A 12,292-nucleotide genomic window follows, 5' to 3' on the forward strand; every position below is an offset into this window, starting at 1 on the left:
CTCATTCAACTTTTTACTTGTATTAAGATATATTTGGAGATATATTTTAATAATTAGTTAGGAGTATATCTTAGATATTTTGAGAGTTGTTAGTAGTATATTTTATCTTAGATTTGATTAACCGAATATTTTATCTTATTTACAAGATTTTGTTATATATTTTTTCTCATTTTTAGGTATTAGTTGATAGTTTGTATCCTATTTAAAACGTGGTAAACATTAATGAGGATCATACTTTCGATCCCAATTCTATTTCTATTTCTCATTCTTAACATGGTATCAGAGCACCGATCTTGGTGTTCTTAAATATAAAAATTTCTTTTATGGCGGAATCAGCCAAATCCAGTTTCAAAATTTCGGATGTTGATTTAACACATCCTGATTATATTCATCACTCTGATCAGCTATGATATTCACTTGTTCCAATCAAATTAAATGGAGCAAATTACAAATCCTGGAGTAAATCAGTTATGCATGCTCTTATTGCCAAGAAGAAAATTGGCTTCATTGATGGCACAATTGAAGAACCGTTTCAAGATGCAAATTCAACCGAATTTGAACTCTGAAATCAGTGCAACAGTATGATAATATCTTGGTTAACTCATTCCGTTGAAGCAGATATCGCTAAAGGCATTATTCACGCCAAGACAGCTCATCAAGTGTGGGTTGATCTTCACGAACAATTCTCACAAAAGAATGCTTCAGCAATTTTTCAGATACAAAAATCGATAGCAATGATGTCACAAGAAACCATGGCACTGTCAGCATATTTCACCAAGCTCAAAGCACTCTGGGATGAACTGGAAGCGTACCACACATCATTTACTTGTAATCAACGTCAAATACATGTTGATCAACGCGAAGAAGATAAGTTGATGCAATTGCTCATGAGGCTCAATGAGTCTTATAAAATGGTAAGATCTAACATATTGATGATGACTCCATTACCTAATGTGAGGCAAGCCTATTCATTACTTGTACAAGAAGAGATGCAGCGTCAAGTAACTTCTGAACCTACTGAGAATTTCTCGATTGCATCTGCAGTGCAGAAGAAAACAACATATTCAAAATTCGCCAAGGACAAATCATGTGAACACTGCAATAAAAGTGGTCATACAATTAATTAGTGTCAAATTCTTAAGTTTCACTGTAAATTTTGTGATAGGAGGGGACATACAGAAGATCGGTGTCGGCAAAAAAATAATTATGGAAGGGCAAGACAAGTCAATCAATGCAACAATCGTGAATATCGATCATCTACAAATATGGCCGATGTTTTTCAGTTGAATACAGAAGAACAGTCACCTAATTCCATTCCAAATTTTTCTTCTGAGCAATTACAACAGATAGCACAAGCCTTATCTGCAATCAATCATCACCCTTCTAGTAATTCTGACAATCACATCAATGTTGCAGGTTTGTTTCCAGTATCTACATTATCTATTAACTTTGCGAGTTCTAATTCATGGATTCTCGATAGTGGAGCTACGGATCATATAGTATCAAAATCTTCTGTTATGACTGAACCGAAGGCTGCCATCATGTCTACAATAAATTTACCTAATGGAGGGACAGCACATGTGTCGCATACTGGCAATATTTCCCTTAGCCCTGACCTTAAATTAAACAATGTTTTATGTGTGCCTTCATTCAATTTAAACCTAATGTCCATCATCAAACTTACTAATGACTTTGAAATGTTATGTCACCTTCTATCCTGATTCTTGTGTGATGCAGGACTTGGCTACGGGGAAGATGATTGGCTCGGGTAAACAATTTGGAGGTCTCTATCATATTTCTTCATCAACAATCAAATCTTCAGCTCATCAAATATTTCAGTCATCTGATTTGTAGCATTTACACCTACGTCATCCTTCTTTTTCTTGTTTTAAATTTCTAGCTGATCAATTGCATCTTAATAATGCTAGTTATTCTCATAACTGTAGTATCTGCCCATCAGCAACATAAACTAGCTTGTCTTTCCCAAGAAATTCAATAACAACCCATTCTGCCTTTGATTTGATACATTGTGATATTTGGGGACCACATAAAATTCCTACCCATTCTGGTTTGTGTTTTTTTCTAACTATTGTTGATGATTTTACTCGATGTACTTGAGTTTTTCTAATGCAACGTAAGTCAGAAGTACATCATTTGTTAATGAACTTTGTTAAATTCGTTCAAACTCAATTGCATACTACGATCAAAATAGTTCGATCAGACAATGGGACTGAGTTCCTATTTTTGCAACCATTTTTTACTTCTTGTGGCATTGAATTTCAGCACACTTGTGTCGATACTCCAAAACAAAATGAAGTCGTAGAACGTAAGCATCGTCATATCCTAAATATAGCTAGGGCTCTTCTCTTTCAGTCATAGGTTCCACTTAATTTTTGGGGAGAGTGCATTTATGCTGTTTATCTTATAAATAGAATGTCATCACTATTGTTATCTAACAAGACACCCTTTGAAGCACTCTACAAACGACCGCCTACATTTCATCATCTTAAAGTTTTTGGTTGTAAATCATATGCAACTATAGTACATCCTAAGCAAAAATTTGAACCTCGGGCAATTCCTTGTGTTTTCGTAGGATACCCTTGTGGTCATAAAGGTTACAAGTTGTATGACATGCAATCTCACAAATTCTTTATCAGCCATGATGTTAAATTTTGTGAAGATGATTTTCCTTTTTAATCAGCTTCACAAACTTTAACATTAGCTCCTTCGACTCTTTTTGTACCACTTCATGATCCTATTCCTCCTTCACCTCCTATTCCTTCACCTACTACTTCGTCGTCTCCTCCACCTTCTGTTCCTTCTCTAGATTCACCCACTAATTCTAAACCTATCCCACTTGATATATCATTTCCACTCCGACGTTCTACTCGTACTAAACAACCTCCAGTTTGGCATAAGGATTATGAGATGTCTTTTGAAGCCAATCATTTAACCTCTAGCTCAAGTCTCAGCACTGGCACCAGGTATCCACTTCATCATTACCTTTCATTCTCTCATTTTTCTCCAACTCAACGTGCTTTTCTATCTCTTATTACATCTCAGACAGAACCTAAAACCTATGACGAGGCAGTTGGTGACCCATTATGGCAGCAGGCTATGAATGATTTAAATTGCAGCTTTGGAACGTAATCATACTTGGTCTCTCGTTCCTCTACCACCTGGTCATAAAGCTATTGGTTGTCGTTGGGTGTACAAAATTAAATACAACTCTGATGGTTCTATTGAACGTTATAAAACTCGACTGGTAGCAAAGGGATACACTCAGGTTGAAGGTATTGATTACACAGAGACATTTTCTCCTAGAGCGAAACTTACTACACTTCATTGTTTACTCACTGTTGTTGCTGCCCGAAAATGGTTCACCCATCAATTGGATGTTCAAAATGCCTTTCTCCATGGTAATCTAGACGAGGAAGTCTATGTATTTACCACAGGGTCTTCGCCGACAGGGGAAGAATACAGTATGTCGACTCCTTAAATCTCCTTATGTATTAAAATAGGCTTCTCGCAATTTGTTCTCCATATTTTCTATCACTATACAAAATGCAGGCTACACTCAGTCCAAAGCAGATTACTCTTTATTTACTAGGAGTAGAGGTACTTCTTTCACTGCAGTTCTAATCTATCTTGATGATATTCTGTTGACAGGCAATGATCTCAAAGAAATTCAATATCTCAATACTAGTTTAGTAAAAAAATTCCTTATCAAAGATTTAGGGAATTTGAAATATTTTCTAGGCATTGAATTTTCTCGATCTAGAATAGAAATTTTTATGTCTCAAAGGAAGTATGCTCTAGAAATCCTTCAAGACACAGGTCTTACAAGAGCACGTCCAGAAAAATTTCCTATGGAGCAAAATCTGAAACTTTCTTTAACTGAAGGGGAGAAGTTGAATGATCCAAGTAAATACAGACGGTTGATTGGCAGATTAATATATTTGACCGTTACTAGGCCTGACATAGTTTATTCAGTTCGTATGCTTAGTCAATTTATGCATGAACCAAGAAAACCACATTGGGAGGCAGCTCTTCGAGTTCTGAGATACATCAAAGGTACTCTTGGTCAAGGACTCCTACTACCATCGGAAAAAAATTTAAGATTACAAGCATATTGCGATTCTAACTGGGGTGGTTGTCGAACTTCCAGACAGTCTATTTCTGGGTTCTGCATTTTTCTCGGAAATTCAATTATTTCTTGGAAGTCTAAAAAGCAGACTAATGTGTCCAGATCATCAGCAGAAGCCGAGTATCGAGCTATGACAAATACTTGTTTAGAGTTAACTTGGTTAAGATATATTCTTCAAGACTTGAATGTTACACTATCCGAACCAGCATTATTATATTGTGATAATCAAGCAGTATTACATATCGCAGCCAATCCAGTTTTTCACGAACTTACGAAACACATTGAAATAGATTGTCATATAGTTCGAGAAAAGTTACAAGCTGGAATCAACAAACCGTGTTATGTCTTGACTAAAATGCAATTGGTAGATGTTTTCACTATAGCATTGGGAAGACACCAATTTGATTTTTTGAAGGACAAGTTGGGTGTGATTGACATACACTCTCTAACTTGAAGGGGAGTATTAAGATATGATATTTGGAGATATATTTTAATAATTAGGTAGTTAGTATATCTTAGATATTTTGACAGTTGTTAGTAGTATATTTTATGTTAGATTTGATTAACAGTATATTTTATCTTATTTACAAGATTTAGTTAATTATATATTTTTTCTCATTTTTAGGTATTAGTTGATAGTTTGTATCCTATTTAAAATGTGGTAAACATTAATGAAGATCATACTTTCGATCCCAATTCTATTTCTATTTCTCATTTTTAACAGCTTGCATAATAGATAGGATGAAGTATCTTCCCCTTTTCTGTCCTGACATTGCCCCCACAGCATGGCCACTAGCATCACACATCAACTCAAATGGTGAATCATAATCGGGTGTTGACATTATAGGAGCTGTGGTCAGCACTATCTTTAATACTTGGAAGGCAGCCATGCATTGTTTGTCAAAAACGAATTTTCTATTTGACTCCAACAAACTACACAACGGTTTTGCAATCTTGGATAAATCTTTAATAAACCTCTTATAAAACCCTGCATAGCCCAAAAAGCTTCTTAAGCCTTTAACTGACGTAGGTGGATTCAATCTTTTGATAGCTTCTATCTTGCTCTATCAACTTCTATTCCTAGATCTTGTGGCCTAGCTCTATTCCCTCATTGGCCATGAAATGACATTTTAACCAATTCAATGCAAGATTCTTCTCTTCACATCTTTGTAGAACCTTCCCCAAATTGCACATTCAATCTTTTGATAGCTTCTATCTTGGCTCTATCAACTTCTATTCCTAGATCTTGTGGCCTAGCTCTATTCCCTCATTGACCATGAAATGACATTTTAACCAATTCAATACAAGATTCTTCTCTTCACATCTTTGTAGAACCTTCCCCAAATTGCACAATCAAGTCTCAAAAGATTCTCCATAAACCGAAAAGTCATCCATGAATATCTCCATAAATGTTTCTACCATATTTGTAAAAATGGCCATCATGCAACATTGAAATGTTGCTGGAGCATTACATAGTCCAAAGGGCATTTGTCTAAAGGCAAAAATTCCATATGGGCATGTAAATGTAGTTTTCTCTTGATCTTCTAAACTGATTGTAATTTGATTTTATCACAAATAACCATCATAGAAGCAATAATGTGACTTTCCAACAAGCCTATCAAGCATTTGATCAATGAATGGTAAGGGAAAATAATCCTTACGTGTCGCTTTGTTTAGCCTTCTATAATCCATGCAAATTCTCAATCCATTCACTATTCTAGTGGGGATCAACTCATTATTCTCATTTGCCATTACTGTTATCCCTCTTTTCTTCGGAACATATTGAATAGGACTGACCTAGCTGCTGTTTACAATTGGATAAATTATTCCAGCATCTAGCCATTTGAGAATCTCCTTTCTAACGACCTCTTTGATCATGGGATTTAATCGTCTTTGTTGCTCAATGAATTTAACTTTTCCTTTCTCCACTTGTATCTTGTGCATGCATAGTGAAGGCCCAATTCCCTTTATATCCGTCAATGTCCAACCAATCGCCCCCTTGTGCTTCTTCAATGTATCTAGGAGCATATCCTCTTGAGCCGAAGATAGTGTCGCTGAGATGATGATGGGTAGTGTCTTCTTGTCACCTAAATAAGCATATTTAAGGTTTGGAGGTAGTGGTTTCAAGTCCAGCTGCGGTGCTCTCTCAATAGATGGTCTCATCGGTGAACTCTTTCTTCTCTCACATTCTAATGACTCAAAAGTTCTGCTGAATTCACCTAAAACTGCTAACTATTCTATTTTGTCATTCCAATTGCTGTCTTCTTCCTGCTCGCTTTCCCCATCATCCCATTCCTCGGTCGCTGGTTGTTCTGTCAATTCATATACTGGTGAGCATCCTCTGTCACTACTAGATATGTCATGCTGTCATTTTTGGTCACCCATTCTTAACGTGATGGTTCCTTTGTAGACATATACTAATGTTCTTCCGATCTTCAAAAATAGCCTACCCAAAATAATTGGTACATCATGATTGGCTTCATAATCTAAAATGATAACATTTGCAAGAAATATGAATTTGTCAACTTGACTTAAGATGTCCTCAATCTTTCCTTCGAGATAAGTGATGGAACTATCGCTAGTTGTAAGGTGACTGTAGTCATTCTAGCCTCTCCAATCCCCAACTTCTTGTAAATGGATAGAGGCATTAAGTTGATGCTTTCTCCCAAGTCACATAATGCTCTTCCTAGCTCCTTTCCTCCAATTGATACGAGAATAGTGAACGACCTAGGTCTTTCTCCTTTAGTGGGATCTTGTTCTTCAATATTGCACTACACTCTTCATTTAGTGACACCACCTTAAATTCTTCAAACTTCCTTCTATTAGTGAGTACATCCTTCAAGAATTTTACATAATTTGGCATTTACTTCAAAGCTTCCACTAGTAGTATGTTTATATGAATTTCCTTCCGAATATCCATAAACTTCTCAAAATGGACTTCCCCTTTCTTTCTTTTTATTCTTTGTGGAAAAGGAGGTGCTGGTGTGTATGTTCTGCTCTCTTGTCCAGTTGTTTGCATTTTAGGCTGCTCCTCAATTTCTGCATAATCCTTGTTGTGTTCTTTCTGTACAGCAGGTTCCTCATTCCTCTGCTATGTATCAGCAGTTTCTTGGGAATGGCTATCACCTTGTTCTGCACTTTTTTCTCCCCTGCTGGGTATTTTTTTTCCACTTCTCAACACTATTGCTTGACATTGCTTTTTGCCTTCTCTTTTTGGTGTTTCGGTGTCTGCTGGCAGCTTCCCAAGAGGCCTATTTCGTAACTCAGTTGCTAATTGACCTACTTGAACTTCCAAATTTCGTAATGAGGCTTGTTGACTTTGTATCACGACATCATTTTTAGCCATATATTCCTTTATTAGGCTTTCAATAGATGTTCCCGATGTGTATTGAGCTTGCCTAGTTCCTTTCCCTTGGGTGTTGACTTGTTGAGAACTATAAGCCAATTGATTTTGTAATCCAAAACCCGGAGGGTAGTTTGTTTTAGGTGGCATTTGTTGGTTGGATGAGCCTTGTCCCTTCCATGAGAAGTTTCGTTGATTTCTCCACCCCAGATTACAAGTATTTGAGAAGGGATTATTTTTCGAGTTGCCTTGACTAGCTTGATTCCCGACATAGAAAATTGAGGCCGGATTGCTTGGACATTTATCAAATGTGTATTCCTCTCCACAATATACACAAGATTCGGCTACTGTCTGGTTAATTACAGCAGCTGTATGGACTGGTGCTTTAAACATGGAGTCTTGTCCCAACGCTAGATTTTGTAAAATATTAGTCACCGAAGCTAGTTGAGCTTTGATAGAAGACAAAGCATCAACTTCAAGTACTCTTCGAGTCTTCTTTCCTTGATTGCTTCTCACATCGACCCATTGACAATTTTTAGATGTTATTCTCTCTAAAATCTCATATGCTTCATTGTATGTCTTTGACAAAATAGCTCCATTGGCGGAAGCATCAACTACATGTTTAGCAGCAATATTTAATCCATTGTAGAAAGTCTCCATTTGTATACAATGAGGTAGTCCATGGTGAGGACACTTTTTAAGCATCTCCTTAAATCTCTCCCAAGCTTCACTTAGTGTCTCATCTTCAAACTGTTGAATAACAACAATCTCATTTCTGAACCGTGCGTTTATAGTGGGTGGAAAATACTTGATCAAAAATTTCTCTGCTAGATTATTCCAAGAATCAATTGTTTCCAGTGCTAAGGTATTCAACCATGATTTAGCACCATCCCTCAATGAATATGGGAATAAGCTCAGTCTAATCACGTCTTTATCCAGTCCTTGGAATCAAAATGAGTCACTAACTCCCAAAAATGACTTTAGGTGTAGGTGAGGATCTTTCGACGGTAGTCCATGAAATTGCCCAATGTTTCGCAACATTTGAAACATCACGGGTTTTAGCTCTAACGTGGTTGCTTGCATTTCGGGTCTAATAATGCATGGATTTAGCTCTTCCACAGCTAGGTGTGCATATGCTCGGATCGCTCTTTCTCTGTCATCTGCTAAATTTATGGCATTGGCAGTAATTCTCTCTTGATTAGACATCATCGCTGGATTTTCAAACTCCCAATTCAACTGGGCTCCAAGTTCTATTTGCTGTATATTCTGTTCTATCATTTTCTTTTTCTCCTTCAACCTTCGTCTAAATGTTCTCTCTATTTCGGGATCCAAAATAAATTCCAAACCTGTAGGTGGGTTCATACACAGAATTCTGCATCAGTAAACTCAATTCTTCCGCAGTAAATACAAAAGTTGAAAATTCAACTTACTATGGCTTCTTGTTGGCTCTAGCTCACGAAAATCTACAAGTAGAATAACCAAATTAGGTTCCTCGGCAACGGCACAAAAAACTTGATCGCTTGTGGATGTATATAATAAAATGATGTAAACTTCACAAGAATAAGTGAAAGTATACACTACCACAAGTAGCAAGTAATAAGTAAATTATTGATTCCACAGGAATCTATCCTTTTGGTTAATTTTATCGCTAGAAATTAAGTGATTTTTTGGGTAACATTCAGATGGGTGTTGGTGATTTTAACTACTTAAACAAAACTAAAACAGAATGCCACTGCTGTCGAAAAACAGAAAATGATGAGAAAATCAACTATAGTGAGGAAGGTTCGGCTAAGAGAGATTAAATAGATAAGTTGTTGAGTTTGTGATAGATTTTAGTTCCTTTTAATAGATTCCCAAGCCCACTTCCGAGGGTCATGAATGGTGATTATCTCGTTAAAATGTTGTCACTTGTAGCCTAACGAAAAATGTTGTAAAAATCGCCCAACAACAAAAATATTTTTGTATTTTTACTGCTCATATGTTTCAAAATAATCAAATTTATCTTTTATCACTATTACTTTTAAAAATATTGACCAAAACATTGATTCTTCATCGGACTTTTAGAAATGATGCAACTAAGGTTTTCACATTACAGTTTGGCACTATCTGACCCTTATAAATGCTACATGGTTTGTTTCTTCTTAATTTTGACTTTGGTACAATTTCTTGTGTAAATGCAATGACATCAAATTTTCGCCAATTGTAGCTTGACAAAAATACGTCACTTAAATGGTCCTGTAGCGAAACTATTTTTTGTGTTTTTACTACTCATGTGTTTCAAATTATCAAATTAGTATTTTTGTCACTTTAACTTCTAAAAATATTGACCATATCTCAATTTTTTTTTTTTTTTTTTGTTGATATTTAGAAATGACTCGATTAGGGTTTTCATGCTTTACTTCTGCGCTATTAGGTCTTTAATGTATATATAGAAGAGTGACAGGTAGTTTATTGTACTAGCTCATGAAGGGGCGTGAACAAGCCAGTTAGTGTCTTTGCTCAGAAGGGCGATGTGACATGCCAATTACTATTTTCACGTGAAAAGGGCGATGCAACAGGTAGTTTTAACCTCACACCACTAGCGATGCAACTAGTTCTCCGCTCACAAGGGCGATGCAACTCATGTTTGAACTTAGTAAATAGGCATATGTGGAGTATGTATATTACATTAGAGCAAAAAGGCTCCTCCATAATTATTAAACTTACATTAGGTATCATACAAATACATAGCTAAAGATTCTGTGTATAGTAATATGTTTCGACGAGAGTCTACAAATAGATTGCTTAATGAATATTTTTATACTCACTCTTGCTATATTTCATGTTTTTAGGTGAGCAGTAGAGCAATGGTCACGGTGGGGACACGGGTGAGAGTAGTAAAGCATTGGTCATGACTATAGAGGGGAACTCGTTGATCAGAGTCTTTTGTTTATTTGTACATGATTTTTGTAACCCTTTCATTTGTAAATGATCAATGTATTTGAAATAGCAGTCATACTAATGTATGTATTTAAATTGTGTTCTTTTAAAGTATTTATTTACTTGAATGATGCGAAAAAATTTATCATCTTTTTATAACCCATTTCTTCTTGAAGGTCCTTATTTCGATGCGTCAAAAATCGGATCATGAAAGTTTTGGATTAGAGGCTTGGGTCATTAGGTCCTATAAACCATTTTATTTCTTTGAGTGTTAGTTGGGTCCTCCACAGCTCGGCCTGCAATCGCATCTGAGTTTGGTTGAGTATGAAAGTAGTTAAGTAGCAAATAGTAAATAGTAAGCATATCCGATTCTATGGTTATGTAACGACCCAAAATTTTCTACTTAATTTAAGGTCGCTACTGTATACGTACCATAAACATTGAATGTGGAAGACTTCATTGAAATTCCATAAAACATAACCTTTAACTTAAAACACAGCCATGGACTTACGTGTTTCGAAAACATCTTTAAAACGATACAACAAAAGACCCAAAATAAAATAAATAAGCGTTTAAGTTTAAAACATCTTATTCTATCCTAAGTCTAAGAAAATAAATACCACTATCCTATACATGTGCCATGATCTCGAGTTGCAATGTCGTCGTCAGCCGTACAGGAATGTCTTGCCTTAACCTTAAAAAATGTAGTAGCACATGGCTTGAGTATTTAAAGAAATACTTAGTAAGTGACCCCACTATTAGAGTTAAATGCAACAATCACATGCAATGAAATGATGGGACCTATCTTTTGTTTCGTTTCGTTTTGTTTTTCCTACGGTGCTGTCCTAACAGGTAATCGTGGACGTGTACCATATACTCTACATACAGCCCATACGTGCGAGTGTGGGCTCACCAGCTAATTCGCACACCGCTGGGCCACTGTCCTTATCCGGTGGGTATACTCTGGGAGCCCCTTATGCCGGGACCCGTTAAAACTAGAACCGTCACGGCAGCGCTATGCAATGCATAATGATCGTTGTCTTGCCATTGGATGTACACGTCTGTACCCTCGTGATGGGATGGGGGTATCCCCCCATATGCATGAACACACATAATGCATGAGGTCCCCTTATTTCTACATTTATCTTTAATGGCCATAACCTCCCTATCACGTTCCAGGCTTCATGTCATTCTTATTTTCATTTCACATTTCTATCGGGGTTATGGTTCCAGACAGTTTACCGTGTTCCATGTCATACAATTCATGTTGTTCACATTCACATATTCCATACAAACGTGCCATAATCATTCAAGGACCTCATATCTTTACATGCATTACACACCACATCAGACTAAAAGCATACATAGCATACATTCACGTTCACATAACTACGTACTTAAGTACAATAATCTAGTATACAATGTATCAGATTATAAACAAGTCATAACGTAAACACCTCATAGTCATATCGTCACAAGAACGTACCATAACGCTATCGTTCTATCAATCTATCACAAACCTATCCCTTTCTACCCATAACCTAACCGTATTCTTTCATCAATCTCTCCTATCCATAGCACTCCGGTATGTAACCTAATCTTAACGTTTCATGAACGTATCTTACTCCTATCGTTACATTTCGTTTTGTGCATCCTTCTCGTATCCTATCTCAAACATATCCTTGAGCACATCGTACCATAATTATTATCATACAACCCACATATTATAACATAACATAATATATAGGAAGCATGTTGATCTACAGACAATTCACACATATCAATATATATGACACGTGCAGAACCACAGGGCACGTGTCAATATCAAATATAACCATGTCGATAGTAAGGTCATTTACCTGGCTAGCTTAAGTCGTTGTCAC

General features: G+C 36.4%; 1 non-coding gene across 1 annotated transcript; it reads left to right on the forward strand.

Annotated features, from left to right (window-relative positions):
* The first annotated feature begins 8,166 nt into the window (after positions 1 to 8,166).
* Positions 8,167 to 8,272, forward strand: LOC111434818. Its single transcript, XR_002708996.1, has one exon. It is a non-coding gene; the product is annotated as a Plant small nucleolar RNA R71 (small nucleolar RNA).
* The last annotated feature ends 4,020 nt before the right edge of the window (positions 8,273 to 12,292 follow it).

Source organism: Cucurbita moschata, unplaced genomic scaffold (assembly GCF_002738365.1).
Source record: "Cucurbita moschata cultivar Rifu unplaced genomic scaffold, Cmos_1.0 Cmo_Scf00046, whole genome shotgun sequence".
Lineage (NCBI taxonomy): Eukaryota > Viridiplantae > Streptophyta > Magnoliopsida > Cucurbitales > Cucurbitaceae > Cucurbita > Cucurbita moschata.